The sequence below is a fragment of the Mauremys reevesii genome, linkage group 1 (genome assembly GCF_016161935.1).
Source record: "Mauremys reevesii isolate NIE-2019 linkage group 1, ASM1616193v1, whole genome shotgun sequence".
Taxonomy (NCBI): Eukaryota; Metazoa; Chordata; order Testudines; family Geoemydidae; genus Mauremys; species Mauremys reevesii.
Genome location: NC_052623.1, coordinates 291,719,457 through 291,742,532, shown reverse-complemented (window position 1 = coordinate 291,742,532; position 23,076 = coordinate 291,719,457). Strand labels below are relative to the sequence as shown.

Sequence of the window (23,076 nt, the reverse complement as noted above, 5' to 3'; positions counted from 1 at the left end):
TGACAACAGAAGAAGGGACTGTCTTCCTTACAGAAGCAACTGATACATCAGGAAATGCACACACAGCAGAATACTTACAAAAAAGTAGCAGTAAAAGCTATAACAAACTGAAAAAAAAAATTCAAATGTCTAGTACGCAGTTTGGTCACAGACAATGCTGCAAATGTATCCAAGATAAGAAGAAATTTAGAAGAGAGTCCCAAGCTAACATAGTTGCAGTGCTCATTTGATGCACCTCCTAGCCAAAGACTTCAGTGTTCCAGAAATAAAGGCTAATGTTGTTGAAATTGCAAAATACTTCTGTAACGATGACTTTGCAGCAGCTACTCTGAAAAAAATGGGAGGAACCAAGCTAACGCTCCCACAAGACATGCAATGGAACTCAGTAGTGGTCAGTTTTAAGCACTATATCAAGAACTGTCCTGATCTGATGACAGTTTGTGAACAAAATCATATATATATATATAAATATAAATATAAATATAAATATAAATAAATAGCACTGTCACAACCAAAGTTCTTAACATTGGGCTTAAGAGAAATCTTGACCACATGCCGAGTACCCTGAAGCCTATTTCTGTAGCCTTGAACAAAATGCAGGGAAATAGCGGTTTTACTGCTGACGCTGTTGACAATTGGAAGGAACTGAGTGAGATCTTAAAAAACAGAAATATACAATGACAGAATTACAAGCATAAAAAAAAAAGAATGGGACAAGCACTATATCTAATTCATTTTCTTGCCAATATTCTCAATATCCAGTACCAAAGTCAAACCTTAACTGCTGAAGAAGAGGTGCTGGCTATGACATGGACATCCAGCAATCACTCCATAATGCCAACTATAATAAACTTCAGAGCTAAGGGTGAACCATTCAAGAAATATATGTTTGCTGATGATGTTTTAAAGAAAGTCACACAAGTAAACTGGTGGAAGTCACTTAAGCACATGGATTCAGAGACTGTTGAATCTCACTTTTAAACAGCAGTAGCTTCTTTTTACAACGACAGAAGAATATTTTCTTCCTTTGGACTAATTCGTTCCAAATTGAGAAATCTTTTGGGACCTGAAAAAGCAGGAAAGCTTTGTTCTTCTTTTCCAGATTATAAACGAAACAGGAAAATGAAGGTGAAGACGACTGAGTTAGCTGCAGAAGCCAATATTTTAAGTTTCTCATGTTGACCTGGCTGACAGTTGATTTAATTTGTTTTTAAATATTTCATTTAAACTATTTTAGTTAAACAATTTTAACAAAAACAAACCTGATTTTAAAAAACTTGAATGTTTAAAATAAAAAATTCATATGCTTGTTTTGTTAAAATATTATGTTTGTTTTATTTAACAAAAACAACATTATGTATTCTGGATTTTTTTCTTCAACAGCAATTTAAATGTTTGTCTGGTGATGTTCTCCTCGTAAAACAACATCGCAAGAAAATCCTCCAAATATTAATAAATTAACCTGTTGAATTGGAGCTAGTTCACCGCCCAATGACTTCATAAATATCTGCTTCAATTACCTTTGGTAAATGAAATAACCAAACAATCATTCATTTTCTGATATAGCTGTAAAGCTAATCTGAAAAGTTTTCAAAAATAAGTCACTGAAAAACATACAATGTGTACCTTCTAAAAATGAAACCTACATCTGAGTTGTGAAGAATATGTATTAAGGTTATAACCACCAACAAGAATGCACTTTTATGTAGAAATCCTTGATTAAATCAAGTCTTCCTGACTAATGATTTAAAATCAAATTCACCCTGATTTTCAGGTAATTGAAGAGCATCTGATGAGCTTACTATTCTCATCTCTCCTTTATATTGGATAGTTTACAGCTGTGCCTTTAGTACTGTCTCCTTGAGAAACTACCAGCTCTCGAACTTTTTTCCTTAAATTTTTCTTCGCATGGGATATTACCTACCAACTCTGAGTTTGTTAATGATTGCTTTTTTGAAGTCCTTATTCTGCTGCTCACTCTTTACTTTCCTCAAAATCATGAAATCTCTTATTTCATGATCACTTTCATCCAAATTGCTTTCCACCTTCAGATTCACTACCAATTCCCCATTAGAATCAAGTCTAAAATTGATGTCCACCTGGTTACTTCCTCTACTTTCTGGAACAAAAGTTGTCCCCAGCATATGCCAAGAACTTATTGGAAATTGTTTTGTCATATTACTTTTCTAACTACCCAGGCATCTGTTGAAGTCCTCCATTACAACCAGGCCAAAACCGGGATATTTATGGATATCTCTGTTACTTGTTCTAGAAATACCTCATGCACTTACTCTTCCTGATTCGGTGGTCTATAATAGACCTCGACAAGGACATCGCCTCTATTTTCTAGGCTTTTATCTTTATACAGAGACTCAACTGTTTTGCCTTCCACCTCCTTCTGAGCCTCAGAACAAGTGTATATATTCTTGATGTATATTGCAATACCTCCTCCCTTTTTATGCTGCCTGTCTTTCCTGAACAAGCTATACTCCTATCAATATTCCAGTACCCCTCCAAGTCTCTATGCTGCCAATTACATCATAAATTTAGCTTATGTACTAATATTTCCAGTTTTTTCTGTTTATTCCCCATACTCCTTGCATTTGTGTACAGACATCTAAGATGTTGATCATATTCCCCCGCTGATTTCACTCTTGTTGTTCCTATGACCCTGCTGTAATTTTTCATGTCCCCCCCAAAGGGCAGTTCTGATATACATAGTTATGGTATAAGGTTGACAATTGTTCTCATGCAGGTTGAGGTAAACCTATCATGTATTGGTTTGCTACACTTTCCCAATGAAGTACTAATCATGTTTATACAATGCCAGAAGCTGCAGAAATATACCCTATTTTGAAGATGCTTTCCAATATGAAGAATACAAACTAGATTACCAGCAGGTATGTTATATGACTAAACCAATGAGCCAACTGACTCAACTGCAGCACAAATCTCAACAAAAATAGAACCTTTTGTGACGGAGTGTGCTTACTTATAGTAGCATAGCTAATCAGTGCATTTTTGCTAAATGGGTCTCTAGTCAAGGATGTCTTGAACAAGATAAATTTCTTCAAATATTGGACACAGATTTTGCTTTTTCATGGGTTCAACTTCAATCTCATCCCTCATATTAGACCTCTGGGGTAACTGAGAATATTTACAGTGCCAGTGCATGTCCAATTTCAGACAAATTTGAAGAATTCATTGTTGCTATTAGGTGCTCATAATGTTTTGCTGCTAAGCTATTTAAGGCAATTAACACCCATGTCTTCAAAGGAAAGAATCTAATCACATTGGTGAAGGAGTTTTCAAAACACCTAGATACTATGGTGACAGGTGCATTCAAAATACTCAAGGTAAGCCTCAACTTTCAAAGCTATGCCTCATACATACCAGAATAATTTTTAATTATTGATTTATTAGGACCTGAAAACTGACAAAGCTCCCTCCATCAAGTCTGAATAACATAAGAACCACCATACTCCTGGGGGAATTCTGGACCACTGCACAATGCAGAATTTTGCAGAAATTAATGTTGTGCATGCAAAATTCTCCCCCACCCCCAACCCACAGAAATGGGCTGGAGAGATGTTGGCTACCACTTGGGGCCGCTGGACCCACCACAGCCCAGCTTGCAAATAGAAGACAAGGCCAGGAGGAGGGGGAAGGAACTGGAGGGTTCCCCACAGTTGCAGTTCCCAGTATTCCCTGAAGGAAGGAAGGTGGTGGCATGCAGGAAACTATGCAAGCCCAGGATCCAGCATCATGGTGTTTCTCCCTCTGGATCCTGGGCTCTAGAAGGGTAGGGTCTGCGAGTGTCTGGGCCTGCAGTTGGCCTTGGGGAGGAGCGCCGGCAGTGTGAATGTCTGGGTTGAGGAGTGGCACATGGCTAGGTTCAGGGGAGGAGGGGAAGGGCAGAGAAGAACTAGGTGGATGGGTGGGCGGGGGGGTTTCTTTAAAACTCTACTCCTGTTGGAATGTGTGCGTCTCCATATAGTTATGGACATTCTTGCTCACAAGTATTTTGAAATAAATCACCAAAATACTTGAAACTGGTGTGATTATATACTGCTATTTTGACAAATAAAATTTGCAGAATTTTAAAATAGTGTGCAGAATTTTTTTTTGGCACAGAACTCCCCCAGGAGTAAACCCAGAATGGTTTTAGGGATTCTTGAAGAATGCAAGTATTAAGACATACACAAGTAATGTTACACTGCATTTTCAACTAACAAACTGGTATGTAACATTACTATATCTGCCAAAGTACAACACAGGATACTTGGTGGTAACATTTTAGGGTTAAAACGTCATAACACAAAATTACACATTTAAGTGTGTGCTATATCACTACTGCCAGCTTCTCACTCAATACCAATGTGTGTTTATTTCTTGGATTAGAAACCTTTTTTTTAATACAGTAACTTCGGCCAAATGCAAACCCACCTGAAGCCATGCCTCCACTGCTTCTGCCTATGCTATTCCAGCTATACTACTAATCATGGTAGCTCGATTAGAGTTAGCACAAGTATGCATAAGAGAGCAGAAGAGTCACACCCCTAGTTCATGCTAGATATAGTCTTAATGTTCTAAACAAGCTATCGTGAAACACTGAATTGTCATTAATTCACTTTAATTAGAAGACCAACTTAGGCTAAAAAGTGTACACACTATCAATTACTTCGAATATGCTGAACATTCTAATGGATTGTTTCTGATACTGAGCAAATTCTATTCTGGAGGTGGCCAAACTAGCTGACCTTCTGAATCGCACACAATTTTCATAACTTCAAGAGCAGGGCACACCTGCAGAGTTCTGGGCTTTAGCACTGCACGGCTGTCTTCTGGAGCTTGGGGCTGCCCCGTGGGGCTGGAGTCCAAGCTCTTCTCCCCCACCCACCCCCCAGTTTGGTAGGCAGAGAATGAGGGGCATGGTAGGCACCATGAGCTGCACTTTTAACTGTAAAATGAGCCACATGTGGCTTGCAATTTGCGGTTCAGCCACCCCCATTCTATTCCCTACAGCAGGGGTCAGCGACCTCTGGCACGTGGCTCACCAGGGTAAGCACCCTGGCAGGCCGAGCCAGTTTGTTTACCTGCCGCGTCCGTGGGTTCGGCCGATTGTGGCTTCCACTGGCCGCGGTTCACCACTCCAGGCCAATGGGAGCTGCGGGAAGCAGCGCAGGCCGAGGGATGTGCTGGCTGCGGCTTCCTGCTGCCCCCAGTGGCCTGGAGCAGCAAACCGCGGCCAGTGGGAGCCACGATCGGCCGAACCTGTGGATGCAGCAGGTAAACAAACTGGCCCGGCCCACCAGGGTGCTTACCCTGGCAAGCCATGTGCCAGAGGTTGATGACCCCTGCCCTACAGCAAGGTCTTAAAGATTTTAGTTTAAAAACAAAAACAAACTTTTGTTCAGATGATGAAATGGGAAGCCATGACTGTTCCAGTAAGACAGGAACAAGATGGTCACTTTTGGGACAGCCATAAGAATCCAGTCAACTTGAGTTTACACTAATTTAGCTAGCTACAAATACAAAAATTACTTGAACAAAGTTTTGGCCAAGTCATTAAAACTCTAATATTAAAGCAGTCAGTAAAAAGGCAATACTTTGTCCAAATGGTAGAGTTGAGATTCATTAGAACTGCATATATTTCAACATCTGTCCCACGAGCTCCCACTAACTTGCATCTAATGAATACGACTACTGAAATATGTTCATTTTGAAATTAAAGCCAATTTAGAGGTTAGCAATGTATATTGTGTAACAGTAATTCTATGTTAAAAAAACTAGGAACTAACTTTACTCTATGACTGACTATGACCTCAGTTTCTCTTCAGCAATGAAAACTAACCTGCTGCAAGGCTACTATTCACTCAAGTATCAACAATATCTATCAAAACATACATGCACACACTTCATTGTGTGTGGAAATGAAAAATGATATGCAAAAAAATGGTTTATATGGGTGGAAATAGAGGGGTACAAGTGCAAAGGGCCTGGAAAGACATTATTCACAGGAGCAATTTACTTATGGGCAGCAGAAGTCTCATGGAGAAGAAACAAGAGCTGACAGATGAGGTAGAGGTAGGATAGGTTACAGAACTGAATTAGAAAAAGCCAACTCTGACATTGGGGTGTTGTTAATACTCAAAGGTTCATGAGGTATGCTGCTGCTTTGCTTTGGAGACAGGCAGTCACCGTTGGCTCTAACCTGACTCCACATGCAAGCAAGGTGGCTTAGTGGCCCCTTCCTCCACTTGTGCAACTGCTGGTGCTTCAGATTAACAGTTTTCCACACTGAAGTGTATTTTGCCTGCAAACACATTCAATCCATAAATTCACAAGTCTGATTGGTTTTATTTTAAAGGAATCTAAAAATCAAGATGATTATTTTAAAAAGACTCTCTCATCCCAACACCAAATTTAATGAAACAATTGAGACAGTTTTCAGTTACACTTGAAATACTGCTACGTTTTGTGTTTGGTAAAACATTTTTACCCAAAAATGGTATTGAAGTCATTAACATATATTTGACTAAATCAGGTTAAAATGTCTGAGTTCATGCTAAATTAGCACAATTCTAGAAATATGAAAGTCTTGCAAAGAAAAATATGGTTACATAACCCAAGTATGGAAGCACCAATTGCAGTTCCATAGTTGAGGCTGAATTCTTTTTTGCACTTAAAGCACAGATTCACCCTGTGTTATAAAAACATAGGATCATCATCCAGAAATGTATAGCTCTAATGCTTTGAGTACAGAAGGATGTTACTTCTCAGGAAATTCAATTAATTAGTTTAACTAAAAAAACCTAAAAAAGTTGGGTCTCATTAAACAATATCTGCATCAGTCTTTTTCCTGAATCTTAAAAGGAGTACAGGCTTTATATTTTCCATATTGCATAAGATTTCACTGATTTTAACATAGTCTACAAACATAAGTATCAAATTAATAATTTTTTGTATCTAATTGTTCCATTATATACACTTACAAGAAGAGTTAGATCAATATCACAGGTAATTAAAATAGGTCCACTGAGATCAGAGGAAAGAATCAAACACTCCTCTATAGCTAATCTGCATGTAACGATTCTATTTGTTGTAATGAGTCAGCCCTTAGACTGGACGTGTGTCAAGAGTTCTCAAAGGCAGATCACAGAGCAGTGACCAGTTGAGCTCCTTAAAGTCCATGGCCACGTGCTAGCTTTGGACATCAGTGTCTTACAGATTCCACATGACCCTGCTGTCTCAGCTCCACTGTGCACCAAGGCAGCAATGGCAGCGAAACTGAGGCAGGAGCACAACACAAGTCCTTCAAGTGAAAAGATATTGAGATTTCAGGACTGGGCTCTCCACCCTCCCGTTTTCCTTTTCGCATAGTCCTCTTAAACACAGTCTCTTAAACCAACAAATCAATTGTAAATTTAAGAGCCAGATTCACATTATATTCCAGCTGTTTTCAACTGCTCTGGTGATGCACCTATAAACCCAATTTCAATAGTGCACTTTGGCATTAAGAACCAAAATTTAAAAAGCTATTTAAGGTTGATAACTACATATCTTCAAATCACTAGAAATACTGCATGGCCGCATTCTGAGTCTCCTGTTGTGTGTTCATATTTGACATTGTTAACAATTAAAAACAGATTCCAAGAAAAGTGTACATGAAGATGAAATTAAGGTTCAGAGTAGATATCAGTAACTTAAGGGTAAAATGTTACAGGGATGTTGTAATTAACCCAAAACCAAACATTACAAACCCAGGAAATTCAGAGCTAAGGTTACACTTAAACAAAACCCAAACATGTTAAGGTTATGGAAATGCAACTGGGACTCAATCAAATTTCACTTTACCTTATAATAACACCATACAGTAGCTGTACAATTACAAACAATGTATATGTGTGTTGTGTTTTAGATCTCCCCCCCCGCCTGCTCTTCATGATGTTAAGGAGGGAAACAGCAGCTAAGTCCTCCGCTCATTACAGGTTGGGAACTTAGGGCAAGTACATTCATTATAAGAGCTACTTAATTTGCAAGTGATCCTAGTATTCCTGGTCATCATCTTACCAAAGAATTTCATTTGTGAAGCTGGCAGCATAAACAATGAAACAAAATTAAAGGTTTCAAGCCTAGCTATAATTGTTTGAATTACTTGAAAACGCTATTTTAAACGGAAATCTACTGTAAAAGTTCTGACATTCCAAGTAGCCCTCCTGTTGATTGCTACACTGTGCTCCCCTCAATGGCTGGGCTGCTTTGGTCAGTGTAGTCTTCATATTGTTCACTTATGAAACATAATTGGTGAAACATACAGTAAAGTTTAAACAGTGCACTTTACTTAGCACAGATTTGTGGCAGCTCAGGGCTTGGCTACACTTGCAGATGTGCAGCGCTGGGAGTTACAGCTGTCTTTGTACAGCTGTGTAGGGAAAGCGCTGGAGTGTGGCCACACTGACAGACAGCTACCAGCGCTGCAGTGTGGCCACATTTGCAACATTTACAGCGGTGTTGGGATAGCTGCCCATAATGCACCACTCCCAGCGTTCAAGTGGCTGCAATGTGCTTTTCAAATGAGGGGGGTGGGGTGGAGCGTGACAGGGAGCATGGGGGAGAGAGAGAGAGAGAGAGGGGATTTTTGGAGCCAACACTGTGTCAGCTCCCTGCCTTGCAAATTCTGACCATTTCCCCGACGCCTCATTCACTCTTAAATGCAAACAGCCTGCAGACCAGATAAGCAGCTGCTCGGATGGTTCTCTCCTAAAGCAAACACTAGCTGTAGACATTCATCCCCCTGCCTGCCTCATTCACAGCAAACAGGAGCTGTGTTTGTTTTAGAAAAGCAGCTCTGGGAGCCCCGAGTTCACAACAAAACAAAGAGAGGCAGCATAACAAAACAAAAGAGTTCTTTAGTTAAAAGCATTATGGGAAAATTCTGCTGGAGGCCAATTACTGAAGAGCTATTTTCATCTCCACTTATTCATAGATTCTAGGACTGGAAGGGACCTCGAGAGGTCATCGAGTCCAGTCCAGTCCCCTGCCCTCATGGCAGGACCAAATACTGTCTAGACCAGGGGTCGGCAACCTTTCAGAAGTGGTGTCTATATTATATAACTAAACTATTGTATGTAAAGTAAACAAGGTTTTCAAAATGTTTAAGAAGCGTCATTTAAAATTAAATTAAAATGCTGATCTTACACCGCCAGCCTGCTCAGCTCGCTGCCAGCCTGGGGTTCTGTTCACCTAGGCCAGCAGCGGGCTGAGCAGGGCCTGTGGCCAGGACCCCAGACCTGAGTGGGGAGGATTCAGGGGTCAGGGCAGAGGGCTGGGGGAGGGGGTTCAGGGCAGAAGGCTGGGGTGTGTGAGGGGTGTAGGGATGAGGGCTGGGGTGCATGGGGGTTCAAGGGTCAGGGCAAAGGGCTTGGTGTGTGGGGGGGTGCATGGCAGAAGGCTGAGTGTGGGGGGGGGTCAGGGCAGAGGAATGGGGCTGTGGGGATGCAGGGCAGAAGGCTGAGTGTGTGTGGGGGGGGGTGTCAGGGCAGAGGGCTGGGGTTCTCGGCTCATAGGGGTGCTCCCAGCCCCCTGCCCTGAGCGGCTCAGGGCAAGGGGCTGGAAGGGATATGCCCTGTTCCACCCTTCCCCAAGGCTCCGTCCCTACCTCTGTCTCCTTTAGGGAACTGCCTGCATGCTGTTGCTCTTTCCCTCCCCCCCCCCCCCTCGCTAGGGCCATCAGCTGATTGGCACAGGGACAGAGAGGGGGTGGGGCAGGAAAGCACCACGCTGGGGGAAAGAAGTGGGGGAGAGGGAAGCTTGGTTGCCGCAGAACCAAGCTTCTGCCTCCTGCCCCCGCAGGGGAGAGCAGTGGGCGGGGGGGCTGAGTGGGGCTGGGGTCCAGGACTGTGGCAGGCGGCTGTGTGCCGCTCAAAATCAGCTCATGTGCCATGTTTGGCACACATGCCGCAGGTTGCTGACCCCTGGTCTAGACCATCCCTGATAGACATTTATCTAACCTACTCTTAAATATCTCCAGAGATGCAGATTCCACAACCTCCCTAGGCAATTTATTCCAGTGTTTAACCACCCCGACAGTTAGGAACTTCTTCCTAATGTCCAATCTAAACATTCCTTGCTGCAGTTCAAGACCGTTGCTTCTTGTTCTATCCTTAGAGGCTAAGGTGAACAAGTTTTCTCCCTCCTCCTTATGACACCCTTTTAGATACCTGAAAACTGCTATCATGTCCCCTCTCAGTCTTCTCTTTTCCAAACTAAACAAACCCAATTCTTTCAGCCTTCCTTCATAGGTCATGTTCTCAAGACCTTTAATCATTCTTGTTGCTCTTCTCTGGAACCTCTCCAATTTCTCCACATCTTTCTTGAAATGCGGTGCCCAGAACTGGACACAATACTCCAGTTGAGGCCTAACCAGCGCAGAGGAGAGCGGAAGAATGACTTCTCGTATCTTGCTCACAACACACCTGTTAATGCATCCCAGAATCACGTTTGCTTTTTTTGCAACAGCAACACACTGTTGACTCATATTTAGCTTGTGGTCCACTATAACCCCTAGATCCCTTTCTGCCATACTCCTTCCTAGACAGTCTCTTCCCATTTTGTATGTGTGAAACTGATTTTTCCTTCCTAAGTGAAGCATTTTGCATTTGTCTTTGTTAAATTTCATCCTGTTTACTTACCTCAGACCATTTCTCCAATTTGTCCAGATCATTTTGAATTATGACCCCGTCCTCCAAAGCAGTTACCACCAAACTGGGAGGGATTGTATCTGCAAACTTAATAAGCACACTTTCTATGCCAATATCTAAGTCGTTGATGAAGATATTGAACAGAGCCGGTCCCAAAACAGATCCCTACCGAACCTCACTTGTTATACCTGTCCAGCAGGATTGGGAACCATTAATAACTACTCTCTGAGTACGGTTATCCAGCCAGTTATGCACCCACCTTATAGTAGCCCCATCTAAATTGTATTTGCCTAGTTTATCGATAAGAATATCATGCGAGGCAGAATCAAATGCCTTACTAAAGTCTAGGTATACCACATCTACCGCTTCTCCCTTATCCACAAGACTCATTAGCCTATCAAAGAAAGCTGTCAGATTGGTTTGACATTTGTTCTTTACAAATCCATGCTGGCTATTCCCTATCACCTTACCACCTTCCAAGTGTTTGCAGATGATTTCCTTAATTACTTGCTCCATTATCTTCCCTGGCACAGAAGTTAAACTAACTGGTCTGTAGTTTCCTGGGTTGTCTTTATTTCCCTTTTTATAGATAGGCACTATATTTGCCCTTTTCCAGTCTTCTGGAATCTCTCCCGTCTCCCATGATTTTCCAAAAATAGCAGCTAGAGGCTTAGATACCTCCATTTGTTCTACCGCCTCTCCCAAATATGTAACTGACCTTCAGAGTAGAGAAGTGAATGTGACATTCAGCTAGTGGTTACATTTCCCATGAAATATTATATTATTAACAAAGGCTATAGAAGTTTTTGAAAAATTCCATTGATTCAGGCACATTAAGGTATAGAGACAGTGGCAGATAATGTTTAACTTGTATGACAAATAAGGCTGATTGGCAGAGTCAGTTTAAATTTGCTACAGTCAAACCAAGAACAAAGGGCTATTAAGAGAAATTTAAGGGCCGGAAGTTTGGAATAGGTAGTTATAGTTCACACAACATAAGGTTCACTTACAGCAGCACGTATAGCAGACACTGTAGGCCCAGCTAGCATGGGTACAAACAGCGGTGTAGATAGTGAGTAGACTGCCTATGTCTGAACCCCCAGGGTATATACTCTCTACGTGCCCAAATGGTGGCTCCCAAATCTGCACTGCTGTTTTTAGCAGTGCAGTGTCCCACTGCTAAAGTCTCTCCCCGCTGCAGTGAAAGGCTCCAGCAGTAGGGAGGCAGCAGAGTGAAAGGCTGCCAGAACTTTTCTCCACTGCATTCCCACTACTGGAGCTGCATACTGCAGCATGCAGCTATACACAACAGTGACAAACATGGATGCAGCCTGCCTTCACTGCAGCTATATGTGTAACCCTCTACTCCACATCTTGCCATAAATGTAGAAATAGCCATATAGTCAAACTTGTGGAATCCACTTGCACATGAGATCACCAAGACACCATAGATTCTTGTAGTTACAAGATGGCATAAGTTTATGAAACACTCATCTAAACCTCATGTGTGTGAATAATCTGATGATGATCAGGAAACACCACCACACCCCGTATATAGCACTACTCAATTGGCAGCTGAATTATTGGGTGAAGTGTTGCATTCATTAGAAGCAACAAGCACTTGCATCAAGATACCAGAATACCAAAAAGAAAAAAAATAAGTAGCTGTAGTCCGATATGGTACATTAAAATAGTACTAATGAGGAACTGAAACTCAGACCTGTTTCCCCTTCATGTTGACATTTTCCTCTTAAATAATTAGCACAAGATATTCAAAGATGCTGCTGTACCCACAGTTTCCACTAAAATCCATGGGAGTTGCAGATGTTCATACCTCTGAAAATCAAAACATGTTTCCAACAAATCCAGTTTAGTGATTCAAGGCTGAAACCACCACAAGCATCTATTCCTCATTTTAACCTTTTCACTAGTGCCCGAAAGATTCTGCCCAGTACCAATGTTATGGGACTGGAGACTAAGGCCTGGCCTACACAGCGCTACAACTTTCTCGCTCAGGGGTATTAAAAAAAAAAAACACACTCCTGAGCGCTATAAAAGCAACAGTAGCCTCTTATAGATTTTAGACTAAGCAGCAGCGTTGTGCATACCCACTTCTTTGTGAGTGAAGTGAAGAAAGATGCACAAGAAATCTGAAGAAGTGGGTATTCACCTATGAAGCTCATTGCCATGAGACTCCTGCTAGTCTATAAGGTGCCACAGGATTCTTTGTTGCTTTTACAGATCCAGACTAACACGGCTACCCCTCTGATACTGAGCGCTATAAGTTTCAGTGTTGTAAAGTGGCAGTGAAAACAGTGCACCAGTGCTGGCAGCCACAGTTCTGTAGAAAGAGGAGGACTTCATGGCTGAGGAATAATACAAGTAACTGATAAGGTTTTGAGTTGGTCTAATGTTTTGTTGTACCGACTGTGTCTATACTAGGGAATTTTACCAAAAATACCCCCATAAAATTGGTGGGGGCCTTACTTTAGACATGAAGGCTATTGTGACCTCTGGCATTTTTACCACCATATTTGCCACCACTGTCTTGTCACTCAGGGCTCCTAATAGTGGTACAAAAACAAACAGGAACTTTCTGTAAAATTTAATTTTGTATACAGGGCTGAGATAATGAAGTTTTCTAATGGTGTATTACCCACCTTTTGCATCTTCTCTGTGTGGTACAACTGAAGTGTTTCAAAGTCTTTTGTAAGTGGCTCCTATTCCAGTGAGACAATGCTCAAGCTACTGTCATCTGCCATAATGTACTTGGAGATTCTCCTCCAGAAAGGAAGTGTCCTTCAGAAGTCTACTAGTATTTGTGATTATAAAATAGGTGTTATGAAAGAACGCATCTGATTAAATGACAGTTGATACTCTTGGTGTTAAGTTATATGTAATAATGTTGCCTGTAGTTATGTTACATTTCCCACTATAGGATCCTGTTTTTGCTTATAACTTTGGCTCAAATTTTGTATGCTAAGTGTCTGCTTCAGGAAGAGTATCTTGAAAAGTGTGTTGAAATGGCTGAACCATTTCCCAAAGCAAGGTAGGGAAAAATACTGTTTTCTCATGTTAAAAAGATTAGCAGTTTTGTTCAGAAGCTGTTCACCTCCTTACTTTGGAGCAGGGCTTGAAATTTCGCAAGGAGGTTGCTGTGGTATCAGGGGCGTCTCTTTCTATTCCCATTGAAAAACCACTCAAATTTGGTCGTGATAAGCCTCTGAAAAATCTCAGTTCATACATGCTCATTAGACTTGTTAAAGTTTGGCAGCTAAATTCTCTGAATAAGCACTGAACATGCTCTGTCCTCTTGCATCTACATGCACAAGTGCCATCCACACAGAGTGATTGAGCATTCTCTAACCTGGACTGCGGAAGTTGAGCACAAATTTTCTGCAATTGCTCCTTCAAGTTTCCAGGAGCTGCAGGAACTGAGTAGTGACAGTCTCTTCCCCTCAGTGGTCCCCCTGCTGGCTCCCAGGCAATCTGGAAGACGGGGAAGCTGCCTGACTTAAATGTAGGGAGGTGAGAACAAGGGGTGTGGGAGAGTGAGGGATGGGGAAATCAGGGTAAGGGAAAGGAGGCATATGCTGGTGGTTGGGGACAAGAGCAGAACAGGCTGGGTAGATGGGCAGAAAGGTCTAGTCATTAGATCATTCCACTACAGAACCTGGAAAGAACCAGTTTCTCCAGAGTCTCAGGATTCCTTTGCTGTCTAGCAAATAGCTATGAAACCCACTGGCAAAGCGTCTCCATCCCTCTAGTGGCAAGTTCACAGAGAAGTTAACAGGCTTCTGTTGCGACCAGTTACTCCATTAGCTTAAGTGGTAGAAGACTTTGTTGGGGATCTGTAGATCACAGTCCTGTGGATGACCCATGATGGGAGATCAGTATGGTTCTACATAACTTTTTAAAACTTGTAAGCATTTAAAAATCTTAATATAGCAAACTACATTAAAGCACACAGGCTAGAAAATGCCAGAATTAGTTACCTGTGACACTTTAATTTGGCCCCTTGTGCGTACACAGTATCACAGTCTTCGTTACCTCATGATTACACACACTTTTCCATGACACTCACTGCCTTCAGCATGCAGGCTGGACTATGTTCTTGGGCTGAATCAGGGTTGTATAGTGAATGGCTGTTGCCTGTAGGACCTGTACTTTAGGTGCTTCAGAAGTTGAAAAAAAGTGCATGATGAATGAGGTGGCCAACTGTAGGAAGAGCAAACATTTTCACATGTACCCTTCCTCCCAAGTACCCAGCTTCAGTCACTTGGGGGCTGATTTTCAGAAGCACTGAGCACTCAGAGCTGCAGCCAAAGGTCAGTGGGAGCTTTGCTCCAAATATATAGAGTGCTACACAGTTCTAGGTACTCAAAAATAAATAAATAAATAAATAAATAAATAAATCAAACCCTTGGCATCTCAAACTGGGCACCCCAAAGTAGTTGAGATTTCTGACAGTCTTAGCTTTTATCTCTATCAGTACCCCACATGTGGAATTAGGATAATGCCACTTCACATCAAGGGCTGCTGTGAAGATAAAAGCATTAATGTTTGTAAAGAACCAAGATACTAGGATGAGTACCATAAAGCCCATGAGCCGATTAATAATTTTTTATTTAATGCAAGATTTGGATGGTGTACAGTAAAAGGATGGGGACACGTTGAATGATGAGGGTAAAAACACAAATATTCATGGGTAGCTAGCAATTCATTGAGCACTGTTCAGCACGTGCACTGAATGAGCTTTAAAAGTTCTATGGAAAAGCAATATGTGATTGTGTAGTTAAAGACTATCAAATAAACATGCCCAAGGGAGCTACACGGGCACCCCTAACTCTGGCATTTCCCTTACTTTTAAGTGTTTGACTTTGCAATCTTAATACTGTCAATGTGCTTTTTTGGATGTAATATGATCTAACTAGCATTCTCAAATCAGGATATTTATGGAAAAGGGAGAAATAACAATAAGCTTTAAAAACAAAACCTCAAAACACTAGGCAGTGAATGGGTTTTAGCAACTATGATTATGAATGAGGCTACAGATGATTAAAAAATCCCAATATGGCTGGTTCCTCAGATATTTTTGCTCACATCCCCATGCACTAGTGCTTAAGGATTTAGTTTGTGAATTAGGCTCTTTATTGCCATTTGTTAAATCAGTGAGCAGTAAGTGTTATTTGGGGCATGAAAACTGAAGCTAATAGAGGCAACATACGGTGGGAGAGGGAAAAATCTGGAAAAGCATTGGAATCTTTCCCAAGTCTTCAATTATATTCCACTTACTGTGTTGTTATACTAGAACTGTTTTTCATAGTGGAAGGATGTGTGCCATAATCACCTTAGAATCTCTTAAAACTTTAAGAAAATGAGCCATACTCTGTAATAAAGCTGGAATGTGGCCATCATTAATAGATTAATGGTGTGCTTTTTACTCTACAATAGGCCTCCTCACTTGACATTTACAATTAATATGTGCATGCTTTTGTTGTGGCTTATTGCTATAGTGGCTTTTCCAAGCCACAGTAACTGAAACTTACAACAGTTCAAGACTGCTGCTGGCTGCCCTCTCTGATTCTATAAACAGTGAATTGGTGGCAGAAAATAGGAGAGGTTTCTTTTTAAAATCAGGTTTACAGTTTATTGTTGAAAGACTGGTTTCCATGGGAACAGGAATGAACTGCAGCCAGCAGTAGAGGAGTTAGCTACTAGGCCTCAGGCTTGGAGCTGCTGAGTTTTCTGTCCTGTCAGACATTAGGTTTCAAAAGACTTCTTCAAGTACTTAATTTTGAAGCACTTTTCAACATTTTAAGAGACTTTTAAAAAGCTTTATTCAGGTACAGCTGTTAAAAATATGCTTAATGTAAGATGGTGGAAGAAAAGCCACCTTCATGTTGCACAATGCTCCAAAGCAGTGGTAGGCAACCTGCTACCTGTGGGCCGCATGCAGCCCATCAGGGTAATCCACTGGCAGGCCACAAGACAGGTTGTTTACATCGACCATCCACAGGCATGGCCCCCTGCAGTTCCCAGTGGCCGCAGTTTGCCATTCCCGGCCGATGGGAGCTGCAGGAAACGGTGGCTGGCCCATGCTGCTTCCCGCAGCTCCCATTGGCCGGGAACAGCGAACCACGGCCACACCTGCAGACAGTCAATGTAAACAAATGGTCTCATGGCCCGCCAGCAGATTATCCTGGACACAGGTTGCCCACCACTGCTCCAAAGGCTTGCAGATAAGAGATATCAGTGTAATTGTCAACCATGTCGCGTCTGAGTGCAAGTGATCTCAACAGCCAGCTGACATTATCCTTTCCTTTAGGTGATTTTGTAATGTGTATGATTGATCTTGTCAGATAAACTATTAAACTGACCCTTGCTGCCCTAAATTGTTTTGCCAATTGCTCCACTGCATGTAGCCCTTTCTGGCATCTCTGCCAACTCCCAGATAACTCCTCTGCAGAATTGGGCATGGGGAATAAATAATACATTGAAGTCTTTGGATGAATACTTCATAGGTTTTTTTTCATACATGATGTAACTAGCCCTCACAACATCCCTTCACGATAGGCATTATTGCCTTTTTACTGATGGTGAAATGGAGAAACTGAGGCAGTCTGTTAAACACTAATTCCAGATTTAAGTCCCTGATTCTTGGTTCTAGTTTTAGACCACTAAATTATACTTCTCTATCAACACAGAATGAAAGCTTGTGCGGTATAGCAAGTATTGGTAGTGTGTGGCCTGTATTCTAGGTCCCTACATTCTAGTTACCCCACTTTTAGAACCAGTTCAGAGAGTCTGAATAATAACAGAATAAAAGGGTAGAATTAATTGACTTTCATAGTTTTAAACTAGTTCTGTAGTATGTTTCCTTACTCACTTGACCAGAGTCTGGGATCCTATTCTATCTTCCCAGCAAGAGAGAATTACAAGCACTCAGAGAAGGTCTATACTTAAAATGCTGCATCACCACAGATGCAGCCCATAAGTGAAGACGTTCCTGTGCTGACGGAAGAGCTTCTACCATCAGCATAGTTAATCCACCTCTGCAGTAGATGGTAGCTATGTCTGTGGGAGACGGTCGCCTGCTGACATAGCCCATGTAGACAACACTAGGTCGTTATAACCTTGTTTAGCAGTGTAGATTTCTCACACCCCTGAGCGAAGCGGTTAGACTTACATCAGTGTGTCAGGTAGACCTGGCATCACAGTGCTACAAACTAGCAGAGGGGTTGCTGAGTGCTTGTTGGCTGAATTGTTTACTATCTGATAGAAACATGCAAGAGAATCTTTTTTTATGTGCCATGGGGAGAGGGGAGGGAGAGAAATCAAACCCTTTTGTTAGAACTAGCCCAGGAGTTGCTCAGAAGACTTTTGTACAAGTCCTTGTAGATATTTGTCCTTTATTAATCTGAGCAGTTCTTGTTTATCCTTCATAGAAGGAGCTGAAATTGAGGCTCCATGAGTTCTTAAATGATAGTTTGCTTGTAGAGAATTTGAGAGCTGAAGTCTATGGAGAGTTACTGCTGTCTTAGGGTATGTCTTCACTAGCTACGTTCAAGTGCTGCCATGCTGTGTAGTTGCGGCACCAGCAATGGAAGAGAGCTCCCAAGTTCCCACTTTTAATGTGATGCCCGTTCACCTAGCATGTAACACAATGGCAGGTGAAATTCAATACTTTGAACTGTTCACACACTTGAACAAACTCTAAATAGTGCTGGCCAGGAAAAAAAATTCTTCAAAGAAAAAAAACAAAAACAAAAAAAAACTTTCAGATATGAATTTGTTTTTGTTTTTTTGGAGGGGAGGAGGAGGCTGAACTGGGACCAACCACCAAAAACATGAAAAAAGTTAACAGGAAGGGTTTAAGAACAAAAAAATTCTGTTTTGGTTCTCTCAAGCCATATTTTTTTTGCTTCCTGGTGCCCCCCCAAGAAGGCTTGGGTCAATTCTAACAAATGATGTTGCTGCAAAGTTTCTAGTATATCATAAAATTCAGAAATACTCCTGCATATTTAAGGTCCAGCCTGCTACAGAGTACATGAGCCCTGAGCTTTATAATTACATGCCCCCTTTGCACTTAATTTTATTGAATCTACAAAATCTGTTAAATGCATACAAGAAATCTTCAACAGGCTACCCACATTGTGTTTTTAAATCCAATTAAGTCAGTCAGGAGCTAAAATGTAGACATCTACAAGCACCTTTTGTAAAATCTTCTATACATGTGTTGATTGGACTAAATATAAAAAGCATTTGTATATAAAAGCTAGATGTGGTTTAGGTGGAAATGTGTGTTCGTTCATTAACTTTATGCTTCTGCAGGCCAAGGTCAGTTAGTGGCATTAACAATTTATTTTTAATTAACTAACTTTAGTTATACACCACTTTTGAATGCAAAGAATCCCAAAAGCAATTTATAAACTAACTGATCTACAAAATGTACTATCAACCAACATTTTTGGAGTGAAACAGCTGTTGTAAGATCTGTAGATTTGCTCTGCAGTTTTAGGACAGATGGAAAGTAGTTTTTTTTTTTTTTTTTTTTTTTAAAGAAAATGTTTAATGATCTCTCTCAGCAGTAATGAGGCCACTGTGCATCAAGGCTTGTGCAGAAAGTTACATTTTCAGGTGTCATTGGGAGATTAATTAAGACCACCGCTAATGCTAGGAGACCATTGCAATTGCACAGTTACCCAAACTAGAAAGTGACCAGACAAGTTCAGTAGCCTACTCTTGAAAGCCAAGGGCTCTAACCACAAGCAATTAAGAACCAGCTTTCACATTTCATCTGGTGGCACCTTCTTAAAATCTAGTGACAGGCTGAACTTCTGGTTCAGTATTAATTTAGAGGCGAGTATGCCACCCATTTTGTGGATTAAATCAGATTTTGTACTTCCCACAGAATAATGAACATATTTAAAATACAACAAATGTCACCACTTTCTGCAGCATCCAGTTGTTCCTTAAGTTCCCCATAAAAGTAATGACCAGGCTTACACCAGTTTAGTTTGAGATAGAACATGTGCACAGCCAGGGGCGGCTCTAGCAATTTGGCTACCCCAAGCACGGCGGCACGCTGCAGGGGGGCGCGCTGGCGGTCGCCGGTCCCGCGGCTCCAGTGGGCCTCCTGCAGACGTGCCTGCAGGAGGGTCCGCTGGTCCCACGGCTCCGGTGGACCAGCGGACCCTCCCGCAGGCACGTCTGCAGGAGGCCCACCAGAGCCGCCTGCCGCCCTCCTGGCGACAGGCAGAGAGCCCCCCGCGGCATACCGCCCCAAGCACGCGCTTGGCGCGCTGGGGTCTGGAGCCGGCCCTGTGCACAGCCCAAAGTCATATGACCACAGACCACAAAAATCAGTTGGTGCTCAAACATAGTACCAGCATAGACAAACAGCTAAATTTCTAAAACATCCACTGGACCATAATTGATATTCCCTGAGTGATGAACTGTAGATGGAAGCTGTGTCCTGCATCCCTTAGGATAATGCAAACTAATCAGACACTCAACCACTCCAAAAATTGTTTTTATTGCTTTGACAGCTACTTAGTTTGACATTTCTCTGATAATGAATAAGTTTATTTCCTGTGGTTACTTTGTATTTTGGAAGTTCAGATAATGGACAACCTTCTACCAATGTCATTGACTTGCAGAAATTCAATTTAGTATAATATGGTGACATTCTCAGGAATGTGGTCTCTGCCTAGAATAACCAAGTCTCATATCAAGAAAGAAGTGCTGCGGGGAAGCTTTGCAACATACCTGCACAATGCCTAATTCTGCTCAATGTCATTAGTTCACATAAGTGAACATCTTTACAAGTTTGTGTAAATGACAGATTAAAACTATAAATTTAGAAAATTATTAGGGACTGAAAACAAATAAGTCTGTTATTTCAATTTAAGCTCAGTAGAATTCTGTTAAGAGCTTGAAAAGTTTACCAGACACAAAATACACACACAGGGCAAGGCCCTGGTAAGACACCTAGCATCCCAACCTGCTGGGAGTGCTCCCATACACTTTCCAAAGCCTCTAAACTGCTCTCAAGGGAAGAGTCTTCACTTCTCTCTCCCTCCAGAGCCTTATGCCTGATGTGAGGAGCAGAAGAATTCGCTGGTACCCTTCTGCCACTACTCCAGTCTCCTGGTCTTTGGATTCCTCTTCCCCTGTGAGTGTCTCAGAATCTACCTCTGCTGTTGCTGGTCTTAACTTTTCCCAAGGAACTTATAGCATGCTGTACGAGTCTTCCACCAAGTTCCAAACAGCAGCAAGGAATCTAACAAATCTTATGAACTGCACTCTGCTACCGCTGCAGAGGCACTGAATATCTGGCTACAGACTAAGGAAAACATCAGCATATTGATTACCCTTTGTTCACTTTTGGAGAGTTATTTTACCAACCAAATAAAGACAGAATTTTTTTTATTAAGCTAATTTATATAGATATTCATGTTGTAAGTGTCTTCCCTGGCTTCTTGGGGTAAGTGGATTTTTTGAAGTCTAAATTCTGATATTACTAGTAATATTATGCAACTGATAATATAAAAATAACTCCTCAGCACTACTTGAAACTTACTCCAGGTGGTGGAGGTTACTAATAGGACAAGTTTTCTTTTTGACAAGCGAAGCTACCACTCATCATCACTTACAGTCACTAATGGTACTTTAACCACGACCTTTACATGGAATTGTGAGTAAGCACCAAGAACGAAGCCCAGAGGGGACTAGCATGCTGCTCTCAACTCGCTAGATACCATGCACCGGCGGAAGCTAGGAACTGAGCGGAGACAGCTCTTCGACAAGGCGGGAGCACAAGCGATCCATCGCCAGGCTCTGAATCTCTGGGCCCCCCTGTCAGTAACAAGTTGCGCAGCACATTAGCTTCCACGCTCTCCGGAGAGACAGCAAAGAGCCAGAGCTAGCACAAGGCACTCTTCTCTACCCTCCCCAGATGCACCTCCTGCCCCACGCCCTACCCACGAGAACCACCCCCCACAACCACCTACCCCACACACAGCCCCCCTCTCGCCCAATCCGCCTTAGCACAGCCTCCCCTATTCATCCCCAACACGCACCCCGACTCCCCCCCACACACACACCAGCATCGGGCGGGGCAGCGCCCCGGGGAAAGTCGGGGGCAGCCCAGTCCCCACGTGCTACTACCAGGCAGACCGACCTCTCCTCGCCCCGCCGCCAGGCCCAGGGACAGCGCGGCCTAGTGCGACCCCAGCGGCCATGGCGGCCCCGGGGGAGGGGACTGACCGGCGCTGCTCCCCTGGGAGGAGCAGAAAGGCCCCGCAGGAGGGGAGGGGCCCCGCGCCGCGCAGACACCGGGACAACCGACTCCGTCCGGCCCGGCCCAGTCCCAGCCGCATCCGGTCCCGGGCCACCCCCGCCTGCCGACCCCGGAACAGGGGCCCGGCCAGGCCAGGCCGAGGGGCGCCTCCCCCGAGAGCTGAGCGGACCCCCCACCCGCCCAGAGCCGGGCCCCTCATTCCGCAACGGCCCCCCCCAGCCGCCCCCCCCAGTACCTGCGCCGGACCGGGGATCGCAGTGACTCAGGAGCGAGGAGGAGGTGCCGCGCGACTGGCGGTAAAAAGACCCAAGCTCCCGCCGCTCGCGCTCATATAGAAATAACGTCACCACGTAACCCCCTCCTCCCCGCGCGCCCCTGTCCCCAGGCAACGCGCGCGCGCCGGGGTGAGCGCCTGGGCGGGAGCTGTCCGGCATCAGCCCCGCCCCCATGGGTCGGAGAACGGGGCGCGCGGGGTGGTCTGGCTCGCGGCCAGGGGAGAGCCAGGGGCCGCCAGGCCGAAACATGACAAACCGCTCGCCCCGGGCCGGAGCGTGACACACACGGCCCCAGGCGGCCCCACGCGTGATCATGACATACAGCATGAACAGACAGCCTTCAGCCAGCCCCACCTGAGATCCCACGCACACAGCCCCAGGCCCCACCTGAGATCCCAGGCACACAACATGAATAATACATGCAGCCAGCCCCAGGCCCTGTCTGAGCTCTTACACACACACACACACACACACACAGTGGGAATACAGTCCCAAGCCCCATGTGTGATCTCTCTCACACATACCGTTAACACTCACAGCCATCAGCCCCGAAGTATGATCTCACACACCCAGCATGAACACATACAGCTACCCCACCAAACCCCAAGTGTGATCATACATGTATGCACACCTCCTACTGTGGAAGCCTGAGCATAATACACAAACATCCCCTGCAGGCTGAAGCATGACACCTGCACTCCCCAGGCCAAAACACAACATACACATAACCCATGGGCTGAAGGGTGACACACACAAACACATCCAACACCCCCCCCCCCCAGCCAAAATGTAA

General features: G+C 43.3%; 1 protein-coding gene across 3 annotated transcripts in view; it reads right to left on the bottom strand.

Moving 5' to 3' along the window:
* NAP1L1 (nucleosome assembly protein 1 like 1) overlaps positions 1-22,378 on the bottom strand; it is a 52,337-nt gene extending 29,959 nt beyond the window's left edge. For all 3 annotated transcript variants that reach the window (XM_039498209.1, XM_039498219.1, XM_039498228.1), the window contains exon 1: positions 22,244-22,378. The gene's annotated coding sequence lies outside the window, so the exon portion shown is untranslated. The remainder of the gene's footprint in view (positions 1-22,243) is intronic.
* Positions 22,379-23,076: the final 698 nt, after the last annotated feature.